Raw genomic sequence first — 25,601 nt, forward strand, 5'->3', positions numbered from 1 at the left:
CCAAAATATAATTCTCGTAATTCTTAGTTACATAATTTTTCCCAGTCAATAACAATATAGCTGAAGAAGGGATAAAGTTGTATTATTTTTTAATACCTAAAAACCTCAAAAATTCTTATGAAGAAGTAGTAATGGGATGCCCTGGGTGGCCTAGTCGGTTGAGCGTGGACTCAGCTCAGGTCATGATCTCAGGGTCCTGGGATTGAGCCCCCGCCAGCACTGCACTCAGTGGAAAGTTGCTGGAAATTCTCTCCCTCTCCCTTTGCAACTCCTCCCAGCTCACACTTGTGTGTTCTCTCTCTCTCTCAAATAAATAAATATTTAAAAGAGAAGAATATTTTTTCTTCAAATATTCTAACGATATAGTCAGATAATCTTTTTGAAGTTGTTGTTGGTACCAAACTTTATTCTCTGTGCTATACTTAGGAGAATTAAAACATCTATTTCCTTGACCAATTTTAAGTTCCCAGAAGTTTTTAATTTCTGTGAGATATTTATAGATGTAAGGAAAAGTACTCTTTGAGGATTTATGCTGTTGGTATTTTTTCCCTTTTATATTCATGTTTTACATTTGAGGAGAAGGTAAATCTGCAGTGTTTTCTCCATGCTGGGAATCCAAAGTGATTTGGTATATGTAGATACCAAAATATAAATAGGGAAGCTGAGAAAAATGGGTGCTAAAAGTAGTATCTTCATGTAGCAGAAAATATACAAAATACAAAGAATGAAGGCTCACATAATGAAACAAGTTAAAGATTCTCAGGGAACTTTGTAGGTACACTTTTTTTTAACCACAAACCTTATTTTTTGGCCAGTAATTTATTATACTTTAATATGTAATAGCATTATTAATAAGCAACTAAATTGGCCAGATTTAATTTAATTTTTTTCCCTTTCTCACCCTTAATTTTATTTTTCTTGGAGAGGAAGGAACACCAAAGAGATAAATAATCCAAATTTGAAATTGAACAAGAACAGATAAATTTGAAATTGAACATAAACTAAAATTCATAGGAAACTAAATACCAGATTGGATGAGAAAATATTTAAAATGTCTCATTTATTCAAAAGACTTTTCACATGTAACAAAACATCAGCCCAATAAATATATGCTGTGGCTGGTTTCCCTGGAACTTTTTTGGTGGGCATATGAAGTTTTCCTTGTAAGGAAAGGTTGTTTCATATTTATTTAAATGATATTTTGCCTATTCACATATGCTCGCATTACTCTTCCATATTGGCCTAGCTGAGAGACATATATAGTAGAAGTCAATCTTAAAACAAATAGAGAATCTTGGTTTAATGAAAAGAGATTATAGGGATCCCTGGGTGGCTCAGTAGGTTAAGTGGCTGCCTTCAGCTCAGGTCACGATCCCAAGGTCCTGGGATAGAGTCCTGCATCCGGCTCCTTGCTCAGCATATCTCTCCCTGCCAATCCTCCTGCTTGTGCTCTCTCTGACAATAAATAAATAAAATCGCTAAAAAAAAAAGAGAGAGAATATAAACCGGATAGAAATTTATTTGGGGAAAAACTACAGTGTAAAATCCATTTTTTCCTTTATGTTCTCTATAAACCAAGTGATAACAGGTCTAATTCACTACAAGAACTTGTGATTTATTGCTTGGAGTATTGCAAAAAAAAAAAACCCACAAAAAAACAAAAAACACCCAAGAGCTTATATAAGCTCTTAGTAAACAATAATATTGTTATAAGATAGTAGAAATGATGAGGAGGACTAATATGCTACTAAAAAACAAAATGTGGTATGTTCATACAATGAATTATTGTTCTGCCATAAAAAAGGAATGAAATTCTGACATACGCTACATTATGGACAAACCTTGAAAACATACTGAGAGAAGCCAGAAACAAAAGGACAAATATTATATGATTCCACTTATATGAGGTACCTGGAAAAAGCATATTCAGAGAAACAGAAAGTAAAAGAGAGGTTACCAGGGGCTGAGAGGAGAGGGGATTGAGTGGTTATTGTTTCATGGGTAAAGTCTCTTTGAGATGATAAAAAAGTTCTAGAAATAGACAGTGGTAATGATTGCATAACATTGTCAATGTACTTAATGGCATTGAATTGCACACTTAAAAGGATTAAAATAATAAATTTTATGTTGTGTATGTTTTACACCACAATTTATTACAAAAAGAAAAAAGTCATTGTGCTGGCAAGGATTTATAAAATGTTCAGGTACATTTCCTTAGGAAGTCCTCCTAGAATAACCCCTTCAAACAAAGCAAGGCAAAACAAAACAAAAAAAAGCAGAACCTTGCATATTATTTCCACTGCCTTTTAAGTACGGAGGCTCCTGTTTCGCTCTTACTTGCACTTTCTTTGAGTTTATTTTGCTGTTCTTTTTCTAATTTCCTGAGATTAATTTTTAAAAAATCTCATTTCAACCTTCATTCCTAAATGCATTTAAGGCTATTTATTTTCCTTTAAATAGCTACATTCATTAAGTTTTGATATTTAGTATTTTCACTGTTAAGTTCAAAGTATTTTCTAATTTCTATTGTGATTTCTTCTTTAACCCATGAATCACCCGGAAGTATGTTTCTTAATTTCCAAACAAACATAAGAAATTTTCTAGTTATACCTTTGTTATTATTTTCTTAAGTGCTTGATTGCATTGTGGTTAGACGATATGCTCTTGCAACTTAAATCCTTTGAAATTTGTTGAAACTTGCTTTATGGCCTAATATGTGGGCAATTTTTGTAAAAATATTCTCTGTATTCTTCCTTTTTAAAATATTTTTTTAAGTTTTTTAATTTATTTAAGCAATTTTTACACCCCATGTGGGGCTGGAACTCATGACCCCAAGATCAAGAGTCACATGCTCTTCTGACTGAGCCAGCCAGGATCCCATATATTCTCTGTATTCTTAAAAATAATGAGTATTCAACTGCAGTTGTTTGTGATAGTATATATAACATAGTACACCCATTAAATTAGAATTTTTAATTATGCTTTTCCAATTTTTATTATTTTTTCCCATCAATTACTATGAAGCTCATGGAAAACATCACTCATTATGATTGTGAATTTGTCTATTTCTCTGCTAGTTCTGTCATTGACCTTACCTATTTGGAGGCTATGTTGTAAGTTGCATGCAGACTTAAAATTATTAAATACTGCTTGTGAACAGAACTTCCTTAATGAAATTTTTTACTAAGTAGTAATATAAGCTCCTTTGTTTCAAGCATAGTCAAAATTGCCTGTTGAAGCATTTTTGTCATTTCTGCTTTAAATTGCACATGCATTGGGTATTTTTATTGGATAATTTTAACATCTCTGTCACCTTGATGTTGGCATCTATTGATTGTCTTTTTACATTCAGTGTGAGATCTTCCTGATTTTTGGTATGAATGAATTTCATTGGAATCTTGGACATTTTCATAATTTGTCATGAGACTTTGGATCTTATTTTTTTAAATCATTTTTTTTGTGGTAAAGTACATACAACATGAAATTTACCATTTTAACCATTTTTAAGTATACAGTTCAGTGGCATTAAGTACATTCACATTGTTGGGTAACCATCACCACCATCCATCTCTAGGACTTTTTCATCTTTCCAAATTGAAATTCTGTACTCATTAAATAATAACTCCCCATTCTCCTCTACTCCCAGCTCCTGGTCGTCACCATTCTACTTTCTATCTCTGTGAATTTGCCATTTTTAGATACCTTATATAAATGGAATCATAAAATATTTGTCCTTTTGTTTCTGGCTTTTTTTCACTTAGCATAATGTCTTCAAGGTTCATCCATGCTGTAGCATGTGTCGAATTCCATCCCTTTTTAGGAAATAAGATTCCATTTTATGTATATACCACAATTTGTCCATTCATCTGTTGATGGACATTGGGTTAATTCTACCTTTTGGCTCTTGTGAATAATGCTGCTCTGAACACTTGTGTGCAAATATTGGTTGAGTCTTTTTAATTCTTCTGTGTATATACCCAGGAGTGGAATTTCTAGGTCATATGTAAATCTATATTGAAGTTTTTGAGGAACTGCCATGCTGTTTTCCTTAGCAGCTGCACCATTTTATATTCCCACCAGCAATACACAAGGTTTTCAGTTTCTTTACATCCTTGCCAACACTTGTCGTCGTCGTCGTTGTTGTTCTTCTTCTTATTTTTTGGATGATAGCCACCCTAACAGGTATAAAGTGGTAGCTCACTGTAGTTTTGATTCATATTTCTCAAGTGATTAGTGATGTGTAGCATCTTTTCATGTGCTTATTGGCCATTTGTTTGTCATCTTTATTTCACTTTTATTTTTTTTTAAGATTTATTTATTTATTTTAGAGATAAATTTATTTGTTTTAGAGAGAGCACAAGTGGGAGGAGGAGAGAGAATCTCAAGCAGACTTCATGCTGAGTGCAGAGCCCTATGCACGGCTGGATCCCACGACCCTAAAATCATGATCCAAGCCAAAACCCAGAGTTGTTCACTCAGTCAAATGTGCCACCTAGGAACCCGTTTGTCATCTTTATTTTTCTAAGATTTTATTTATTTATTATTTATTTGACAGAGAGAGACAGCGAGAGAGGGAACACAAGCAGGGAGAGTGGAAGAGGGAGAATCAGGCCTCCTGCCGAGCAGGGAGCCCGATGTGTGGCTCCATCCCAGGACTCTGGGATCATGACCTGAGCCAAAGGCAAATGCTTAATGACTGAGCCACCCAGGTGCCCCTGTTTGTCATCTTTAAACTTTAGTTTTAGATGGCTTTTTTGGACACTATTCTGACAGAAGGTTAGGTCCTGTCTCATTATTGCCAGCTATAGGTAGAAGTCCAGGTTCTTTGTTCAGTATCTATTGAGCAGATGCTCCTTGTTTCTGCTGGTGGAGAGGTTCCATTGATGTCATCAGGGGAGGGAAGCGGTGCTCATTTTTGACTGGCAAGAATGAAAGTTTCAGTTCCCTACTTGCTCTTCTCTGACATTACTGGCAGGAGGGTTAGAGTGCCTCATAACAGCCTTCTGAGAATATACTTCTAGACTCCTCTCTTGAATGGAATGGGTGGAGGTGGTACCACAGTTTGTTTTCCCTGTGGTGTTTGCTGCAGTAAAAGTTATTTTTGGAAAGTTGTCTCTTTTGTTATGCTGCCATTTTCCCAGTCCTTTGGCTAAAGAGAGCAGACTTTTGTTGGATCCTCATTTGTCTATGTCCATTGACATTTCTGAGATGCTGGCTTCTTCAGCTCCAAGTCTGAAAAATCTGAATTGAGAAGAAAAGCGGAGAACTCACCATTCTTTTGTTTCTCAGGTCTTGAGATCCCTAGCTGTTCTTTCTTCTTTCCACTTTTTAGTATATTCTTATGTTTATTTTATATATAATCTCCAGGATTTTCAGTTGTACATAGCATGAGGCATAGGGAAGGGACATCTACTTCATCTTCCCAAAAGTAGAAGTCAGTTTATTAAATGTCCTTGTCTACTAATTCTATCATTTCTGGTCTGATTTTTTTCCCCCTGGTTCTGAGCCCTACTTTCCTGCTTCTTGGCAAATTTAATAATTTGTGATTGGATGCTGGACATTGTGATGATTATATTGAGTGTTACATCCTTCTTGGCAAGTTTAATAATTTGTGATTGGATGCTGGACATTGTGGTGATTCTATTGAGTGTTACTTCCTTTAAGGCTGTTGAATTTTATTTTGGCAAGTGGTTATGTTTCTTCCAGATCAGCTTTATCCTTTTGAGGCTTGTTTTTAAGCTTCGGTAGTGTGTCTCAAGTAGCCTTTACTCCAAGACTATTTTAGCCTTTCTTTTACATGTGACCCTTTTAGGCTCTCTACTGAATCCCCTTAGTGTCACTGAAATCTCTCTACTCTGGCTGTTCAGAATGCTCATATCTTCCAGCTTTGTGTGGATTATTCTTTTCCCAGTCTTGTGAGTTTCACCTTATGCATGTGCAATTTAATATTCAGCCAAAGATTATAGACATTCTTTATGCAGCTATCTAGAGCTTTTTCTCTGCGTACTTCCTTTTTTACTGAACTCTTTCATACAAATCCCAACTGCCTCAACTCTTCAACTCATTTAGACTGCTGTGCTACAGTCTAGAAATTGCCTCTGACAGAAAGCCATGGGAAATCTAATGCTTGCTTGCCTGGCTTATTTCCCACATCTCAGGGATTGCTATCCTCTGCTACCCAATGTATTATGTCTGATGTTTTACATGTTTTGTCTAGTGTTTTAGTGTGTAATGGCAGGAAGGTAAAATTGAGTTCTAAGTACTCTGCCTTGGCCAAAAGTGTAAGTTGCTTAGTTGTTTTTTTTTTTTTTTAAGTGTAATTAACATACATTCTTTTAATTGGAGTATAATTAACATGTATTAGCCTCAGGTGTACAACATATTGATTCAACAATTCTGTACATTACTCTGTGCTCACCACGATAAGTGTAGTCACCATCTGTAACCAAACAGTGTTATTACAGTATTATTGACTATGTTCCCTAAGCTATACTTCTCATCTTCATGACTTATTTATTTTATAACTGGAAATTTGTACCTCTTAATCCTCCTTATCTATTTCACCCATCCCCCCACCTGCCAGCAACCATCAGTTTGTTCTCTACTTTTAAGAGTCTGTTTTTTTCGTTTTTTTATTCATTTTTTAGATTCCACATATCAGTGAAATCATATGGTATTTGTCTTTCTCTGTCTGACTTATTTCACTTAGATAATACCCTTGAGGCCCATCCATATTGTTGTAAATGGAAGGATCTCATTCTTTTTTATGAATGAATAATATTCCATTGTGTCTATACTATACCACATCTTCTTTATCCATTCATCTATTGAGGGACACTTGGATTGTTTCCATTACCTTGGCTATTGTAAATAATGCTGCAGTGAACACTTGACTACATATATCTTTTTGAACGAGTGTTTTTGTTCTCTTTGGGTAAATACCCAGTAGTGGAATTACTGGATATGCTATTTCTATTTTTAATTTTTTGAGGAACCTCCATACTGTTTTCCACAGTGGCTGTGCCAATTTACATTTCCACAGCAGTGCACCAGGATTCCTTTCTCTGCATCCTTGTCAATACTTGTCCGTTTGTTCATTCACTCTTTCTTTCTTTCTCTCTCTCTCTTTCCTTCTCTCCTTCCCTCCCTCTCTTTCTCTCTTTGCTTTTGTAGACTCCATGCCCAGTGTGGGACTTGAATTCACAACACTGAGATTAAGAGTCACATGCTCTACCAACTGAACCAGCCAGACGTCCCAATACTTGTTATTTCTTGTCTTTTTGATTCTAGCCATTCTGACAAGATGTAAGGTGATATCTCATTGTGGTTTTGATACACATTTTTCTGATGATTAGCGATGGTGAGCACCTTTTCAAGTATCTCTTGGCTGTCTGTTCAGGTTCTCTCCCCATCTTTTAATCTGATTACTTGGGGCTTTTTTTGGTGTGGGGTTGTATAAGTTCTTTATGTATTTTAGATACTAACGCCTTATTGGATATATCATTTGCAAATGTCTTCTCCCATTCAGTAGGTTGCCTTTTCGTCTTGTTAATGGTTTCCATTATCTTGGCTTTTAATTGTAAAGAAGAAGACAGGACATTTTGTAATTTAGGAACTCAGAACCATTTTTTTTTACAGATACTTCAAAAATATAAATAGGATAACTATTTTAAAAAAGCAGTGATGGGAACATCTTTCCTATGTTTAGAGGAATCTTTAAATGATGGTACAATCACATGAAGGGATATAGTATACTTACTTGGAATGATATTTTCAAAAAGCTTTTGATAATGTATAATAATGCTCACAGGTAATGTGAGTGAAAAAATGATGCAAGGATATATCTATAACTCTCTTAATTATGGAGGTGATATACATGCATAGGAAAATACTGGTAATAAGTACCATCAAAATGTAACTAGAACTTATTTCTGGATAATAAGATTATAGATGATTTACATTTTCTCTTTTAGACTTTTCTAAGATTTCTAACATTAGACTTTCCTGGAATGATCTTGTGTTATTCTTTATACTAAGACCCATTTTTTTAGCAGGTAAATTTTTGCCTACCCTTCTTAGGAAATCAGCAGACATGGATGGGACTACTCACATTCGAAGTTGAGAAATTAGCAAAAAGCAAAATGGAATGAGCATAGGTCCTCTGTACAGAGGCTATCATGAAAAGAGCGGAATGGCGGGCACAGGAAGGAAGCAGCAGGCACAGACAGGAGAGGTAGATACACACTAACAAGTAAACGTACATGAAGGGTGTACTTTGGAAGAACTACCCCAAGAAACAGGAGACTTTTTCAGATAAAACTTTTCTGTATTTTAAAAGAAATGAAAGAAGTTATGGGTATCAATGAAATATGAGAACAGAGATGAAGTAACTGTAAGATTAGATGGAAACTGAGGTGGCAGAGCCAAGAAAAGAGGGTGAGGGGAGACCCAATAAAAAAGTGAAGAACATCTTAGAAAAAGCAAGTTAAAGAATCAAAACTGCTAAAAATAAAATTAGTGATAAAGAGACCCAACTTATGAAGAAATCACACAAAAGGAAGCTAGAAGAGTCAGAGAGAAAACTATTGTGAAAATGCTAGCTATGGAAAGCGGACAACAGAGATCAAGCATTACATAATTCATATTTCTAAAAGAGAAAAATAAAATAGAGGAATAATACATTTTTCTGGTGCATAACTGAACTTCAAGGATAAAGAAAGAGTCCTACAATTAAAAAGAAGAAAATTCAGTAAGAAAAAATCAAGCTGGATTGAGACTTATTTGCTACAAGTAGATAGTAGAATAAAATAGTTTTTACTTTATTAAAAATAAATTTGTGTCCTCTTGTTAGCTAAGCTGACATGAAAATCTAAGCCTGCAGATACATATTTTTGGATATGTGATGTCAAAGGAGTGTAGAACTTATGAAAATTCTTGAACAAACTAAGATTAAGTCAAAATTAATAACTTATAAATGGAGATATTATGGTAAGAAAACACTGGTGATGATCATGGAATTTATTAAATATTGTCTTACTCTGGTCTGGAAGTGAGTAAAATTTTTTCATAACCAGGTGGGAACTTCTGTAATTGAATTAACTACAGAATGCTAAAGAATATAGAAAAGGGGCCCCAACCAACACTAGTGGTTTGAGTGGAGTAGATGGTACATGTCAGGAGTATTTCCAAAGAACAAATGCTTAAATTAAATAAGCATATAATAAAAGTTACCAGGTGGGCACCTGGGTGTCTCAATCGTTAAGCACCTGCCTTCGGCTCAGGTCATGACCAGGATCGAGCCCCACATCAGGCTCCCTTCTCGGCAGGAAGCCTGCTTCTCCCTCTCCCACTCCCCCTGCTTGTGTTCCCTCTCTCACTGTGTCTCTCTCTGTCAAATAAATAAATAAAATCTTTAAAAAAATAAAATAAAAGTTACCAGGCAAAGTGGGAAAGGGCATTCATCATGGAGGAGAAAACACATGGAAAAGACAGAAGCATTAGAATTACCAATTTAAAATTTTGTGATTAGTAATTCTTTGAGATGTTCATAAAATAATAACTATCACTATCCTTCTGTTTGCTTGAAACTTGGGAATTTATTTAAAAGTCAGATTTTTGGGACACCTGGGAGGCTTATTTGGTTAAGCATCTGCCTTTGGCTCAGGTCATGATCCCAGGGTCTTGGGATCGAGTCCCGCCTTGGGCTCCCTGCTCAGCAGGGAACCTGCTTCTCTCCCCCTGCCCTTCCCCTACTAGTGCTCTCTCTCTCTCTGACAAATAAAATCTTTTTTAAAACAAGTCAGATTTCCCCCCAAAATAAAAGAATATGTTTATATTATATGTACAGTAGTTCCTTGTTATCCACAGTTTCACTTGCTATGGTTTCAATTACCTGAGGATCCCCCATGGCCTGGAAGCAGGTGATCCTCCTTCTGACCTATTGTCAGAGGGTCAGTTGTAGCCCAACACTACATCACAGTGTCTGTGCCACTCACTTCTCTTCCTCTAACCACGTAGGCATTTTATCATCTCACCTCATCACAAGAAGGGTGAGTACAGTACAGTAAGATATTTTGGGAGAGGGAGAAACCATATTCACATAACGTTCATTACAGTATATTGTTGTAATTGTCCCATTTTATTATTAGTTATTGTTGTTAATCTCTGACTGTGCCTTATTTATAATTTAAACTTTATCTTACGTATGTATATATAAGAAAAACCTAGTATGTATAGGGTTCAGTACTATCTGCGGTTTGAGGTATCTTGGATTGTATCCCTCACAGATAAGGCGGGGGGACTTGAAATATATTTTAAAAATATAGTACTTAACATTACCTTATGTCTATAAAAAAGATGGTTGATACTATGATTATTTTGCCTGCTTCAAACTTGAAACTCCTTGCTGACCATGTGACACAATGTCCTGATTTTGCTGATTTATTCTTAAAGAATCTTTGTTGTGATTTTAATAAAACTTAGGCAGTTCTTCTAAGTATATGAACAGATATAATTGTGAAAGCATGTGTTGGTATCTACCTAGCACTATTCTCTAAAGTTAAGTACATCCGTCTCAGTTCTGTGATAATCTATACCAGGAGTTGATAAACTATAGCCAGTGGCCAAATCTGGGCAGCCACCTGTTTTTGTAAATAAAATTTTATTGAAAAACTTCATGCTTATTCATTTATGTATTGTCTGTGGTTGTTTTCACACTGCAGCAGCAGAGTTAAGTAGCTGTGGCACTTATGGTCTTCAAATCCTGAAATATTTACTATCTGGCTTTTTATAAAAAGTTTTCTTATCCCTGATTTATACAACATGCAAAGGAAAGAGAGACAAGTGTTTAAAAAGAACATATGTATATAGCACTTTTTTCTATAAAGTATGACTTGTTTTATGTGATGGAAATCATGTGTCAGCATAGATTCATTACATTAGTAGGTCTTACAGAAAGTGGCATTTTAAGAGCTTGCTATATAAATGGTTGATAGAAGGGATGAAGCTTGGGGAACCAAAAAGTAAGGGTGGTTCAGTATCAGTCTCAAATACTTTGGTAAGCTGAGAAATATCAGCTTTGTTAGGATCAACTTTCTTAGAAATATCTTCAGTTTTATACATTTAAGAAAATAACATCTTAGGAAACGCCTGGGTGGCTCAGTCAGTTAAGTGTCTGCCTTCGGCTCAGGTCATGATCCCAGGGTCCTGGGATCGAGTCCCGTGTCAGGCTCCCTGCTTAGTAGAGAGCCTGCTTCTCCCTCTGCTTGCCACTCCCCCTGTTTGTATTCTCTCTCTCTGACAAATAGATAAAATCTTTTTTAAAAAAAGAAAGAAAATAGCATCTTAAATGTGTGTTCATTGTATAAAATACATTGAACATAATCTCGTTCCATTGTAAACATCATTTAAAATCATTGTGGTTGAAAGGAACGGAGGACCAATTGGTATTTTGAACAGAAAAATAGTTTCTTAGGTTAATTTCCACTGGACTACTATTATTGGCTTTCTTGATACATGGATTGCCTGGCAAGCATTGCTCTTCTCATCTGATCAAATTCCAGCAATCCATGGTATTTTGGACAGCTGTTTTATATTTGGGTAAAAATCTGTGTCTTTATTCCATCATGCTTAAATAAACCATTGTGTCTGATGCATTCCATAATGAACCCTTAAAGAGATAAATACTATTCATAATTTTAGAGTTAAAAAAATTTGGAGAATTCCAAAACTCATATGGAGAATTTTTTTTAACTTTTTATGATTTTTTTTTTTAAGATTTTATGTTTAAGTAATCTCTGCACCTAACATGGGGCTGGAACTAAAAACCCCGAGATCAAGAGTCTCATGCTCCACCGACTCAGCCAGCCAGGCACCCCTTTTCTTTTTTTTTTTTTTTAAGATTTTATTTATTTATTTGATAGAAACACAGCGAGAGAGGGAACACAAGCAGGGTGAGTGGGAGAGGGAGAAGCAGGCTTCCCGCTGAGCAGGGAGCCCGATGCGGGGCTCGATCCCAGGACACCGGGATCATGACCTGAGCTGAAGGCAGACACCCAACGACTGAGCCACCCAGGTGCCCCTTTTCTTAATAGTATGGACAGATCTATAATAATCCCCCCATGGGAAATGTTCCTGGGCAATATTATATGTAGTGTTTTGCCACAAAGTAATAGATTCTATTATCAGTAATGTGGCATTTTAACTTTCATTCACACTAACATTTTAGCAAACTATCTTCTTTATTAAGTTTTAAAATTTCTATTTAAAATTAAATGAGTTTAAAAAATTAAATTAAATGAATTAGGTGATTAATAGAATACCAAAATCGCAACTATAAGCTGGCCAGAAATAACCAACAAGGCATTCTACAGTATAATTTTCTTTTTGATGAATTGTAGATGATAAAATTAGAGAAAAATAAGGTACTGCATTAAGTCTTATAAATATGAATTTTCCTTTTCCTGATAAAGAGTTGTCCATTTGGAAAGCATCATAATCTGATTTGGTTTAACATTTGTTGGGTATAAATATGCAACACATAAAAATGCTTTATAACCTAAAGTAGTAATAGCTTTGTTATTATTACCATTTTTATAGTATTTGTGTAATGTTCAGGTAATAACTTCATTTCTTCTACTTGGTTGTTAATGTTTCTCATTTGTTATGCGTCCTTTATCTAAAACTTACACACACAAAAAGCCATGTATTAGCTTTTGGTTTTGTTTCCTGAGGGATTTTTTTTTTCTAAGAAATCTTATATCTATAGTGAACTCTGAGAATATTCCCATATTGTGATTTCTAGTTATAAACTTTAGAAAAATTGTTTATAACCCTTAGGTAAAACACTTTAATGCTCAGACTGCCCAGCTACCTGCATTGGGATTTATAGACTTGCTAAATATATATTTGCCATTTCTTCCTGCCACAATTTTCATTTTATTGTTGAAATTGATTTGTCAGTTTGTTCATTATAACTTGCAATACTGAAGCTTTCAGATGGCTAAATAATCAGAAGCAGCTTTCGAGGTCAGTGTCAGCCCCACTGAGTCAATGTACCAAGGATTAACCCTTTGTTCGTTAGTGTGATATGATAATATCTTTACTTATGAGTTAACTTTTTATCACTTAAGATTGGAAGAAACAAAATATAGTAAAGTAGTAGTCTGGAACTGAAAAGAGTTCTGGCTTTCCCCCAAAACTGCTGAAGTGTTCATTTGAACCTTAGTATTTAATGTTTTAAGATACAAAAATGACTGTTTGACTTGCAGAACATTCCTATATTTTGCCATTTTAGGCTAAAGAAATTAAGGAAATTTTTAAAAAAGATTTTATTTATTTATTTGACAGAGAAAGACACAGCGAGAGAAGGAAGCAGGGGGAGTGGGAGAGGGAGAAGCAGGCTTCCTGCCGAGCAGGGAGCCCGATGTGGGGCTTGATCCCGGGACCCTGGGACCATGACCTGAGCCAAAAGGCAGACGCTTAACAAATGAGCCACCCAGGCACCCCTAAGGAAATCTGCTTAAGATATTTTCATAAACCTATTTAATATATGTTTGAGAAAATATATTTAAGCAAATTGGCTATAATAGCAGGCATTAAACTTTATTTGTGATGGTGTTTTCGTGCTGTGTCCTTGAAATGAATAAATATCTAGAATAAAAGTTGTTGTATCATGGATTTAAAATGTAATTCTTGTCTGTCTTCATACCAGAATGTACACATATTAGTCAGGGCCTGCCCATGGAAAAGTCATTTTGGGTGTATGCTTTTTAAAATAATATTTTCTGTAATAGTCTTACATAAAATGAAAACAAAGATTTTCCATGAAATATATAAATTATACATTTGTATTTATGTAATCTATAAAATATAAAAGTGGTATGTTTGTATCAAACTGGACTACAGCAAGCTATTGCTTATATGTATTATATATATGAAATATGTACTGTTAGGTCTTGAATTCTTTTTTCTTAAATAAATATTTTTGGTTAAATTAGAAGAAATCAGTTCTTTAATGGTGAAAATGGTTGAAAGGAAGTGTGTCTTAAATATGAATTAGTTGTTTCTTTGACTCATGAGATAAATTAGTTTAATTACACGTGGCAATTTTCTTGGCTAGTGATGTAATGTGAAATCAAATTTTCCCTTTACCCTCCCTGAAAACTCAAGCCAATTAATAGAACTTTTAAGCTCTTTGTCATAGGCCACCATGGAGGTCTGCAGAGAAGAACTTTAATCCAATAAACATTTCATTTAGATCATGAAAAGAAAGCATGAGGAGAAGCTCCTATAAGAGAGGGTGTTACTATGATTCCAACCATGAAGAGATGTGAGGAATTTGCCAAATTAACCAAGAGGTCCTCATATTTAACGCATAAATGTGTCAAAACTAACAGAATAATTATTTAATTTGCTTGAACTTTATATTGAGAAAACTCTAAAAAGCCACAACTGTTTTCTTCAAAGCCTTCACTGTTGGGCTGGATGGACAGGGCAGAGGGAGGTTGTGAGAAATCCAGATAGCAAATAACACTGGCCGAAGCCGGTCAGAAAAGGGAATAGATAATTAGACGTAATTAGCGTGTATGAATTGTTGTCTCTCTGCCCTTAGCTTGAATAAATTTTGAAGAAAAAACCCTGGTGGTGAAAATCCTTTGATGTAGGAAGAGTCATTGTGGCTTGGCAGCATAAAGGCAGTGTTTTATACTTCTTACATAATGGTCGTGATACAGAAAGAGTGAATGGACTCTGCACCCCCCTGTCTGCTTTATAGCAAGGACTTTTGGATTCTCTTGAAACAAAATGCATCACAAGTTTTCAGTTGTTAGTAATGAGGTAGCGGACCTCATCAGTGCTCAGAGGAAGCCATCTTTAGCTTTTGTTTAAATCTTAATCACAGTTTTTTTTCTTTCTGGGAAATCTGTTTTCTTAAATCAACACTTCTTTTCCCTTCTTTGCTTGCACTTCCAATAAGAGGAAGGAATAATGATCAAGAAAGCTAAATGGAAGAGTTAAACAAAAATTATCACATAAAAGACATACATTTTTATGTTGTGCTTTTTTTTTTTTTTTACATTTTTGTGGTTTTAGTCCCATATGAAAAAGATGCTTGCTAATTCCATTTTGCCTCAGATTGGTAACATTCTAGGAAGATCATTTTATAATAAAATGTATACGAAAACATATAGGGAATGATTTTAGATTGGTTTTAGAAGGACCTTATTTTTCAAATTGAAATTACACAAAGTAAAATGGTAAATATGTTCCTTTTTCACTGTAGTTAAGTTTTTAAATGGTAGTCATCTTGGTTAAAAATATCACTCAGTAAATTTACTGTAAACTTTACTTATTTGAGGGACATAGTGAAAATACAGGTTTGGGAACCTAGCTCTGTGTAGATGTTCTCTATCTACTACTGAGAAGACAGGAATTATTCTTGAGAAACATTGCATTTATTTTGAAATCTTCTAAGACCTAAAACAATAAATCACCTAAAATGGGGTATCAGTTTGTTCTGATATTTGAATTATGTTCACCTTGACTATCAAAAATATTTCTAAAAGTCTTCAGCAAAAAGAGAAATTAGCTATTTCAAAACTCTAAAGTAAATCTTTAGGGGGAGGGGGAGGGGAGTTGCTGGTGTTAAAAGAGTTTGCATTATTATCCTCAATATCAGACTAGTATCTAAGTAAGTTTATATTTCTGATAAATTTCCATCCTCTTCCATCAACTATTATGGTCTTACATTAAAAAAAAATCTTCCCTTTAACTGCTCAGATTTCCTTCTAATTAATATTCTTCTTTTAACATATTTTAATGATAAGACTTTCTGCAGTAGTCATCAGGATCCATTTCTTAATGTGTAATCTATGAATCTATTTTTATAAGTGTCACTTTGCTTTAGCGTATTTTTGTTCTGATGTTTTGATTCTGGATAGACTTCTTTCAAGCCACAATGCTCTGAGATGCTTTTGGCTACTTAACCCATTTTGCATATTGTGCCATTTGTAGAATAAAGTAGCCTTTTATACTTGAAGTTGATTTGAACTCTGAAAGGCAACACCTGAACATCTCACAAAACTGGATAATTATGGCTGATTGTGTTTTTCAGGTATAGGTCACAGGAAATTCATTTGGGGTAAAGTATGTACAAAGCTAAGAAATATGCAGATTTTCTGTTGTAGGATTGTGTAAAAATTATTTACAGTTAATACTTGCATAAAGGTTAGAAAGGTTGATGAAGTGATATTTAGTTTTGCTTTACTATTCACTGCATGTCAGAATGTAATTATGACTGATTCATGAAACTGTCTCAGAAACGAAGCATCTTTATTAAAATGCTGATCAAGATAAGAGCTGACAGTAATAAAGAATAGAACATTTTAGTCTTGTTGCTTTTGAATGATTGCTAATTACCCCAGAGGTCATGTATAGTGCTTGGTAGGATTCATTGACATTATTTCTTTTAAGTCTGCTGTTTCAACAACATCTGAGCATGAAGACACAAACTATGTGCACACTGAACAATAGTTTGGCCAAGTTTTTGAGGCTTCAAGATATCCAAGAAACCCTTTTCTGCTTTAGTGAATTTAGCTTTTCTCTCTCAAAATTATAGCATGTTAGAGGTGCTTGGTATAAAATACTTTATCTATTCTTTTACTACTGACTGTATCTACACTTCCCAGTTTCACGTTGGTGTTAAATAGTATACAGCTTATTGAGACAATGTCCTCTCTGAATATACACGAACAGAAAATAAATAACAAAATGTAGATTGACACTAAAATTAGAATTAATAGAAAGGACTTCTTAATGCAATTGGAATGTACTTTCAGTAGTGTTTCAACTTATTTTTGTTTTTTATTAAAGGTGCACTTTGTAATTTGTCTTTGAAGACATGTGCAAGTCCTTATAGTGTATTCCTCAGTCAATAAGGATCATTAGGATTCATATATTATAAAGATCCGGTTGGTTAGCTGAATGAACTCTGCCATAAAATCTTTAAAATTTTTAACAGCTGAAAGCAGAAGAAATCATACAGTCATATCACACATATTTATGTGGTGTCCATGATAAAGCAGAAAAACAGTGGTTTAAGAAGACAGTTCTTTCTGAGCCTAGCTCTGTTCCTGACTTTGCGCAAGTCTCTTGAATCCACTTGAGTTTACATTTTTTTCATCTGTAAATGTTGGGGTTAGACTGCAAGATTGCAAAGGCCCTGATATATCGTGCTACAAATTTTCAAAAAGATTAAGTTTCAGAAGTTTATTTATAAATTATTTCTTTTGAATTATGATAGATTTCTCCTCCAAACATTGTTCTAAATACAGTGTTATAGTCCTAGGCTAGCTAGTCTATGAAAGCCTTATTGCCCAAGTAGCTCAAATACAACACCTTTGTAAGATAAAATAGAAGAAAAACAATATTCAGATTTCAACATGCATTTATTAAGTGCTTAGCTACTGGGATTACAGTCATGAAATTGTCCTGAAATGAATCCTGCCATCAAGGAAATCAGGATGTTCTGGTAGAGGAAATAGGCACACTAACAAATAATTATAGTATAGGAAAATATTATACTTCAATATAGAATGAGTTAGGAATGATTAACTGTGTGTTAGAAGATTGCAGCATTAACAATTATAAAAAACAGTGATAAACCCACAAATTTTAAATAAATTTTCTCCTTTCTGTAATGCTGGTGATTGTGGAGGATAAGTGAATGAAATGGAAATTTATGTGAATTCTGAATGGACTCCTGTGTGTGTCTGCAAATTTCAGAGGTTGATGAAACTGAGCCTTTTGTTTGTTTGTTAGGCCTTTTGTTTTCTTCACTTAGGTTTATCCCTGCCATCACTCTTGGTTTAATAGTCATGCTTATGGTTTCCTTTGCTCCAATTGGAATTAAGTGAAGATTTTCCTGAGAAAGCTGGACTAGGCTTAGAAGGGAAAGGTAAGGGCAGAGGGAGAAAGCAAAAAATAGTTTCAGAGTATGTGGGAGAAGATACCTGATGTGGCACTAAATAAGTTATGAATAGTGAGAGCTGAGAAATACAGAGCAAGGAGTATGTTGGGAAATCAGAGGGGGAGATGAACCATGAGAGACTATGGACTCTGAGAAACAAACAGGGTTCTAGAGGGGAGGGGGTGGGGGGATGGGTTACCCTGGTGATAGGTATTAAAGAGGGCACGTACTGAACGAAGCACTGGGTGTTATACGCAAACAATGAATCATGGAACACTACAACAAAAACTAATGATGTAATGTATGGTGATTCACATAACATAATAAAATAAAAGAAAAAAAAAGAAACATTTATACCATCACTTTATACAGTATGAGCCAATTGAGGCTCATGCCTAAGATTGCCCAGCTAGTGGCAGAGCCAAAACTAGAACCCAGATTTCCTGTTTTTTTACTGAGCGTTCTTTCCACAAACCACGTTGCTTAATATGTGTGTGCGCATGTGTGTGTGTCTTAACATTATATATTTGTTATATTTACATGTTGTCTTTGGGTAGAATTAATTATATTTTATATTATATTATAATTATAAATTATATTCTCATTTGCTTTTTTCAAAAAGGAATTCTTTTTCTTTTATAAAAGTATAATCTACTTTATTAATCTACCTTTAGTTGTACACAATGATAAATATAGTGATGTTCAGTCTTGTTTCAGCTAATAGCTTAAAATTTATTCTTCAGATCTTTTATCAGAGATTAGAATAAGTTATGAGATTGACTGAATTCATCTTCTTTCTCTTCCTCTTTCATCTTTAAATAAAAGTGCTAATGAACAGTGAAATGACAAAAAGCCAAGCAGATACAAGGCAGGAAGAGCAGAACCAGAGTTGAGAATATTTCTAAATGCTGTCCTGTATACTAAAAATCTTAACGAAGTCTCTGAAAATTATTTTTTAAGCTAAATATTTTGAGATTTAGTTTTTATCATTCTAGAAGTGATTATAGTATAAATGAATCACATGCATTATGTACTTTGTGTATTCATATGGTTTTATTTTTTAAGGTAGAGAAGTTATTGTTTACCCCTGATTATTTGTATAGAAGAAGGAAAAAACTTACGAGTAAATTTACTGGATTTTCAAAAAAATAGATTTTGCAAAGCCGCATATGTAGTGAGAAATTCCTCTTGGCCTGAGGGTATATTGCACAGTTCCTTTTTGTGGGAGAGAAAGAAAGCTTACAGGTGCTGCAGTTATGGGTTGGTAGCATGGTTATAAAAAAGATTCTCAAAAAGCATATACATCAACTTCTTTCCAGTCTGTGATGTCATTCTTATGTTTTTCTTTTTTTACCTCAGGAATGAGGACTCTGGTTTTCTTGGATAAAGTAAACAGTGGGAGAAGAAATGGAATATTAATTAAAATTCTGTTGGTTATGACAGAGCTGGAAATGTATAATGGCTGTGATTTCAATAAGACAGCTATCAGCTTTTTCCAAGTACCACTATTTGGGGACAATACATGGAGTTCTCTAAGATCTTTCCTTTTATAAAATTTCATGAAAGAGAAATGAATGCATGCTATATTAAAAAATCTGAACACATAAGTGTATATTTACTAAATATCAAATGCTCCCTCCTTCACTACTCTCTCCTCTCCCCATTTCTTCCCCTCCTCCACCCCTATTTCATTCCTACTTCCCTCCTCAGGAGTGGTTGCTGTTAAAAATTTAATGTGGAGGAGTGACATCAGTATCAGGATTGAATAAGACATCTCTTGTTTGTGCTCCCACGTGCCCCCCCCCCCCCCAACCAACAGTAATTTGGCGTCTATTCACAGACAAAAGTGCTTTTGTGGGCGGTGTTGGATTTAGCACCATATGCCGAGGCACCTGGGAGGAGGCTTGCCTACCCATATGTCAGGTAATAGGAATATAGACCTTGGTCCTGGCTGTGGACCTTACAGTGGTTTGTGAACCATCTCTAGCACCTCTCAGTTGTGGTCTGGGAGCCCCTGGAAACACTATCTTAAACAGTCAACCGAGGATGAGAGAGCCTTTGTAGATGTCCAGGTTTCTAGTGGAAGACTTCCAGCATACTCTTGGAGCAAAAAACAAACAAAACCTGAGTTTGGACACATTGGAGAGGGTAAGAAGAATGGTTTGACTTTACCTGCATCACCCCTCCCCCAAGGCAGTGCAGCTTAGGGCCAAGAGAGAACTTCTTGGCCTGTGATTTCTCCTGCAGGGGATCATAAGAGGATGTGAGTGATCACCCTGCTTCCGCAGCTGTGTGGGATGCTGCCTAAGAGGCTCATTTCTCTTTTGCCCCATCCAGAGTACTGAGTTTTGAGCTGCATGACTGGAGGGCAGGAAGAGGCTAGAAGAGGAGCAGATAGAACTCTTTGAAGGCATTAAAGAGAGTTGGATCCTACTAACTGCTTCACATACATTCACAAGCTGCTGGGGACCCTTGCCCAGATCCCCCTCGTTGGCTCAAGGGCATCCCCAGTGCTTTGCATATCACACACACACACACACACACACACACACACACACACACACACACCCTACTTCATGGCTGATGCCCTGTGTATGCTCCCAATGGCCATGGTAAGAGTGAGCTTTGGCAGATGGCTAGTGAGCATGTTCAGAAAGCCAGCCTGAATCTGCACACCAGGGAGAGATCACAAACTTGAGCTTTAGTGCTCCCTTTGGGAAAATAAAAGGAAGGTTGTCAGCACTCAGGATGTTTCAGGATTGAGAGAAGGCATATAGCCTTAAGAATTCAAGAAGGAGCAATAACTGTGGAGCGCATGTATCCATAGAAGGTCTGAAAAAGCCTCAGAATTCCTAGCAGGCTGGTGGAAGGTATTTCTCTCTTGAAAGTATTAGTGAAGACAGGAGGAGGAGGACTGCTACTTCAAATGTGGAGACAATAGTACAAAACTTCAAAGAATATGAAAAATCATGGAAACATGACACCACCTAAGGATCACAATAGTCTTCCAATAACTGATCCCAAAGACATGGACATCTGGGATTTACCCCATAAGAATTCAAAATAGTTGGACACCTGGGTGGCTCAGTTGGTTGGCTGACTGCCTTCGGCTCAGGTCATGATCCCCAGGTCCTGGGATCAAGTCCTGCATTGGGCACCCCCTGCTCAGTGGGGAGCCTGCTTCTCCCTCTCCCTGACACTCCCCCTGCCTGTGCTTTCTCTCACTCTCTGTCAAATAAATAAATAAAATCTTAAAAAAAAAAAAAAAAAGAAAAACAATTCCTTTAAAAAAAAAAATTCAAAATAGCTGTTTTAAGGAAACTTAATGGCTACAGGAAAACACACAAAAGCAATGCAACAAAATCAGGAAAACCATACACAAACAAAATGAGAAATTTAACAAAGAGAAATAATAAAAAAGAACCAAATAGAAATTCTGAAGCTGAAGAATACAATTAATGAAATGAAAAAAAAAAAAAAAAGGCAATAGAAAGCAATCAATATTAGGCTTGATCAAGTAGAAGAAAGAATCAATGACATCGAAGACAGGGACTTTAAAATTATCCAGTCAGAGCAGAATAAAGAAAAAAGACTGATAAAGAATGAAGAAACTCTACATAAACTATGGGATACCATCAGAAGAAACAATCTGTGAATTATTGGGGTTCCAGAAAGAGAAGAGAGGGAAAGGGGGCAGAAAGTTTATTTAAAGAAATAATGGCAGAGAACTTCCCAAATATGGGGAGAGATTTGGATATCCAAGTTCACAAAGCTTATAGGTCATCAAAAAAACTCAAAAGAGTCTTTTCCAAGGTACATTATAATAAAATATTATAATAAAACTCAAAAGTCAGAGACAAAGAATTTTTTTTTTTAAGATTTTATTTATTTGACAGAGAGAGAGCGTGAGAGAGGGAACACAAGCAGCGGGAGTGGGAGAGGGAGAAGCAGGCTTCCCGCCAAGCAGGGAGCCCAATGCGGGGCTCGATCCCAGGACCCTGGGATCATGACCTGAGCCGAAGGCAGATGCTTAACAACTGAGCCACCCAGGCGCCCCGCAGAGACAAAGAATCTTAAGAGCAACAAGAGAAAGGAAATTTGTTACTAGCACACCACAAGGCTATCAGATTTCTCAGGAGAAATCTTACAGGCCAGAAGACAGTGGAATGATATATTCAAATATAACTAAAATTAAAAAAAAAAAACCTACCAGTCAAGAATACTCTCTTCAGCAAACTTATCCTTCAGAAATAAAGTATAGGCAAAGACTTATCCAGACAAGCAAAAGCTGAGGGAGTTCATCATCACTAGACCTGCTTTATAAGAAGTTCTTCAAACTGAAATGAGAGAATAGTAATTAGTAACACGAAAATATGAAAATATACAATACACTGATAAAGGTATACAGTCAAATTCAGAATAGTCTAATTTTGTAATATGGTGGTATTTAAGCCACTTAAATCTATACAAAGGTTAAAGAACAAGAGTATTAAAAATAACTATAGCTACAATAATTTGTTATTTAATACATAATATGAAAATGGCTAAATTGTGACATCAAAAACAAAAAAGGAAGGGTAGTAAGAGGGTACAGTTTTTGTATGAGATTGAGGTTGTTACCAGTGTAAAATATTCTGTTATATTCATAAGGTATTTTATGTGAGCCTCATGGTAACCACAAAACAAAGACTGCCGTAAATACACTAAAGATAAAGAGAAGGGAATCAAAGCCTATCCCTATGGAAAATGATCTGTTCACAGAGGAAGGCAGCAAGAGAGAAAGGAACAAGGAAACAGCCAGAGTATAATTAATAAGATGCTATTGATAATTACTCTAAATATAAGTGTATTAAATTCTCAAATCAAAAGGTATAGATTGTCTGGATGGATTAAAAACAAAAAAGGAGGACCTAACTATATGGTGCCTGTAAGGACACATAGCTTTAAAGACATGTAGGCTCAAAGTGAAGGGATGAAAAAAGATTCTGTGGAAGTAGAAACCAAAAGTGAGCAGGAATAGCTATACCTACATCAGAGAAGAGAGAAGATAGACTTTAAGTCAAAAACTGCAATGAGTCAAAGAACACCACTATATAATAATAAAGGGGTCAATTTATCAAGAAGGCATAACAATCATATGTGCACCCAACATCAGAGCACCTAAATATATTAAGAAAATACTCACATCTGAAGAGAGAAATGTACAAACAGTACAATAATAGTAGAGGGCTTCAAAAAATGGGCAGAGGAACCGTATAGACATTTTTCCAAAGAAGACCTACAAATGGCCATGGGTACATGAAAAGATGTTCAGCATCACTAATCATCAGGAAAATGCAAATCAAAACCACAATGAGCTATCACCTCACATCTGTTAGAATGGCTACCCTCAAAACCACAAGAGATAAGTGTTGGGGAGGATATGGAGAAAAAGAAACCCTTGTGCACTATTTGTGGGGCTATAAATTGATGTTGCCCCTAGGAAAAACAGTATAGAAGCTCCTCAAAACATTAAAAGTAGAGTTAGCATATGATTCAGCAATTCCACTTCTGAGTATATATCCAAAGGAAATGAAATCACTATCTTGAACAGACATCTGCACTTCTGGGTTCTTTGCAGCATTCTTTCTAATAGCCAAGATACAGAAACAACCTAAGTGTCCATCAATGGACGAATGGATAAAGATGTAGTATATATATATATATATATACAATGGAATATTCTTCAGCCATAAGAAGGAAACACTGCCATTTGTGACAAAATAGATGGACCTTGAGAGCATTATGCTAAGTGAAATAAGTCAGAGAGAGACAAATGCAATATGATATTACTTATATGTGGAATCTAAAAAAGCTGAACTCATAGAGACAGAGAATAGGTTGGTCGTTGCCAGGAGCTGGGGAGTGGGGGAAATGGGGAGATGGGTACAAACTTTTAGTTGTAAATGACTAAGTTTTTGGGATCTAATGCACAGCATGGTGAGTATAGTTAACAATACTACTGTATTTTATGCTTGAAAGTTGCTAAATTCTTGCCATAAAAAAATGGTAATTATGTGAGGTGATAGTGTATTAACCAATGCTACTGTGATAATCATTTTGCAATATGTTAAGTTTATCAGTTGTACACCTTAATCTTACAAATGTTATATGTCAGTTATACCTCAATAAAGCTGAAAGAAAATCTGTATCTTTTCAAGCATTTTTCATACATTTATATGCATTACATATCTCTATATATGCCTAAGCATATAGTTTTGTTGTAAATTAACAGGGTAATAGTTACATCTATATCTGATTTGTGCTTTTATACCTTGGAGAGACCCTGGAGATCTTTTTATATCAGATATAACTCTAGCTCTTTCTTTTAAATGGATGTTTTGTATTTCTACTAATGGCTGCACTAGTATTTTTAAACTAATCTGCAATTTTTGTATACTTAGGTTTACTGTGTTTCTTTTCAAATAATGCTTTAAAAAAAAGCTGTTTACAAATGCATTTTTAGTCACAGGAGTCAATGTTTTTGTAGGGATAGGTTCCTGGAAATGGAATTTCTAGGTCAAAGGTTCTGTGCAATTAAAGCTTTATTAGGTTTTGTCAAATTACACTTAACTTGTATATTAGATAATATTGAAAATTAAATGGTGAAACTGAATATACAAACAGTATGATGATTTTTTTAAAGAAGCCACATTAATCCTTCCAGAACACAGTAGGGTATAAATAAATAAATGACAACAAATCATGTAGAATTAATGTGTGGTACTCTAGGAATTTTACTGGTTGTTGCTTGGACATATCGAGGTAGTATCATGTCATTGCGAAGTGATAGTGGCCAGAATACTTAAGGTGGTGGAATTTTTGAACTTTTATTCCATGTCTTTTTCTGAATATAGCAGATATATGTAGTGGTGACGAGCACATGGTCTGCAGAGTTTAGTCTCTGCCCCCTAGGGGACAAATAATTCTAGACAAGTAGAGAGCAGAATATTTACTCTTTTTGAACTTTAAGTACTGCATTGGTAAATTGAGGCTGATAATCCTATTTTTAAAGGTTGTTGTAAAATTAAGTGCTCAATAAATGGTGGCTGTAGTTATTTTTATTCTTTTGTGACAGTTTTATAAAGATAACCATGATTAAACATTTCTATATAACATATATATGATTAAACATATATATGGCAGCAGAGTGTCTTCTATTATAACAAGAGGAAAACACATAAACTCTATGTAGCATCCTATGTCTCAAAGGTTACCATTTTTCTGATGAACAGAAGCATCTCTTCATATAAACATTAGGATTTTTTATTTACCACCCCTATGTCAAAATAATTTGATCATGTAAGGACAAGACCTTCATCAATTCTGACGTGTTCCCCATCCTGGCATATAGCTATTTAAGATACAAATTGGTATCTTGATCATCCAAATTAAGTCTTATCAGGACACCAGTCTACTAACAGCACCTAAGGTCTTGACCAAGTTGACAGAGGCGGTGTAGATTCTTGTTCTTCACAAGTTCCTACTTCTTGGTGGTCTAAAGATGATAAATACTATATTTTAGTATACTAGAGTCCAAATATTTTCTAAGAATCAATATGTCTAAGATGAAGAATATAGAAGGGAAAGTAAGTCA

General features: G+C 35.2%; 1 protein-coding gene across 5 annotated transcripts in view; it reads left to right on the plus strand.

Moving 5' to 3' along the window:
- Positions 1 to 25,601, plus strand: part of AFG1L (AFG1 like ATPase) — a 235,383-nt gene that overhangs the window by 122,924 nt on the left and 86,858 nt on the right. The window lies entirely within an intron of this gene.

This window comes from Mirounga angustirostris, unplaced genomic scaffold, assembly GCF_029215605.1.
Source record: "Mirounga angustirostris isolate CCGP_5_RB_7025 unplaced genomic scaffold, mMirAng1.0.hap1 SCAF_8, whole genome shotgun sequence".
NCBI classification, from domain to species: domain Eukaryota; kingdom Metazoa; phylum Chordata; class Mammalia; order Carnivora; family Phocidae; genus Mirounga; species Mirounga angustirostris.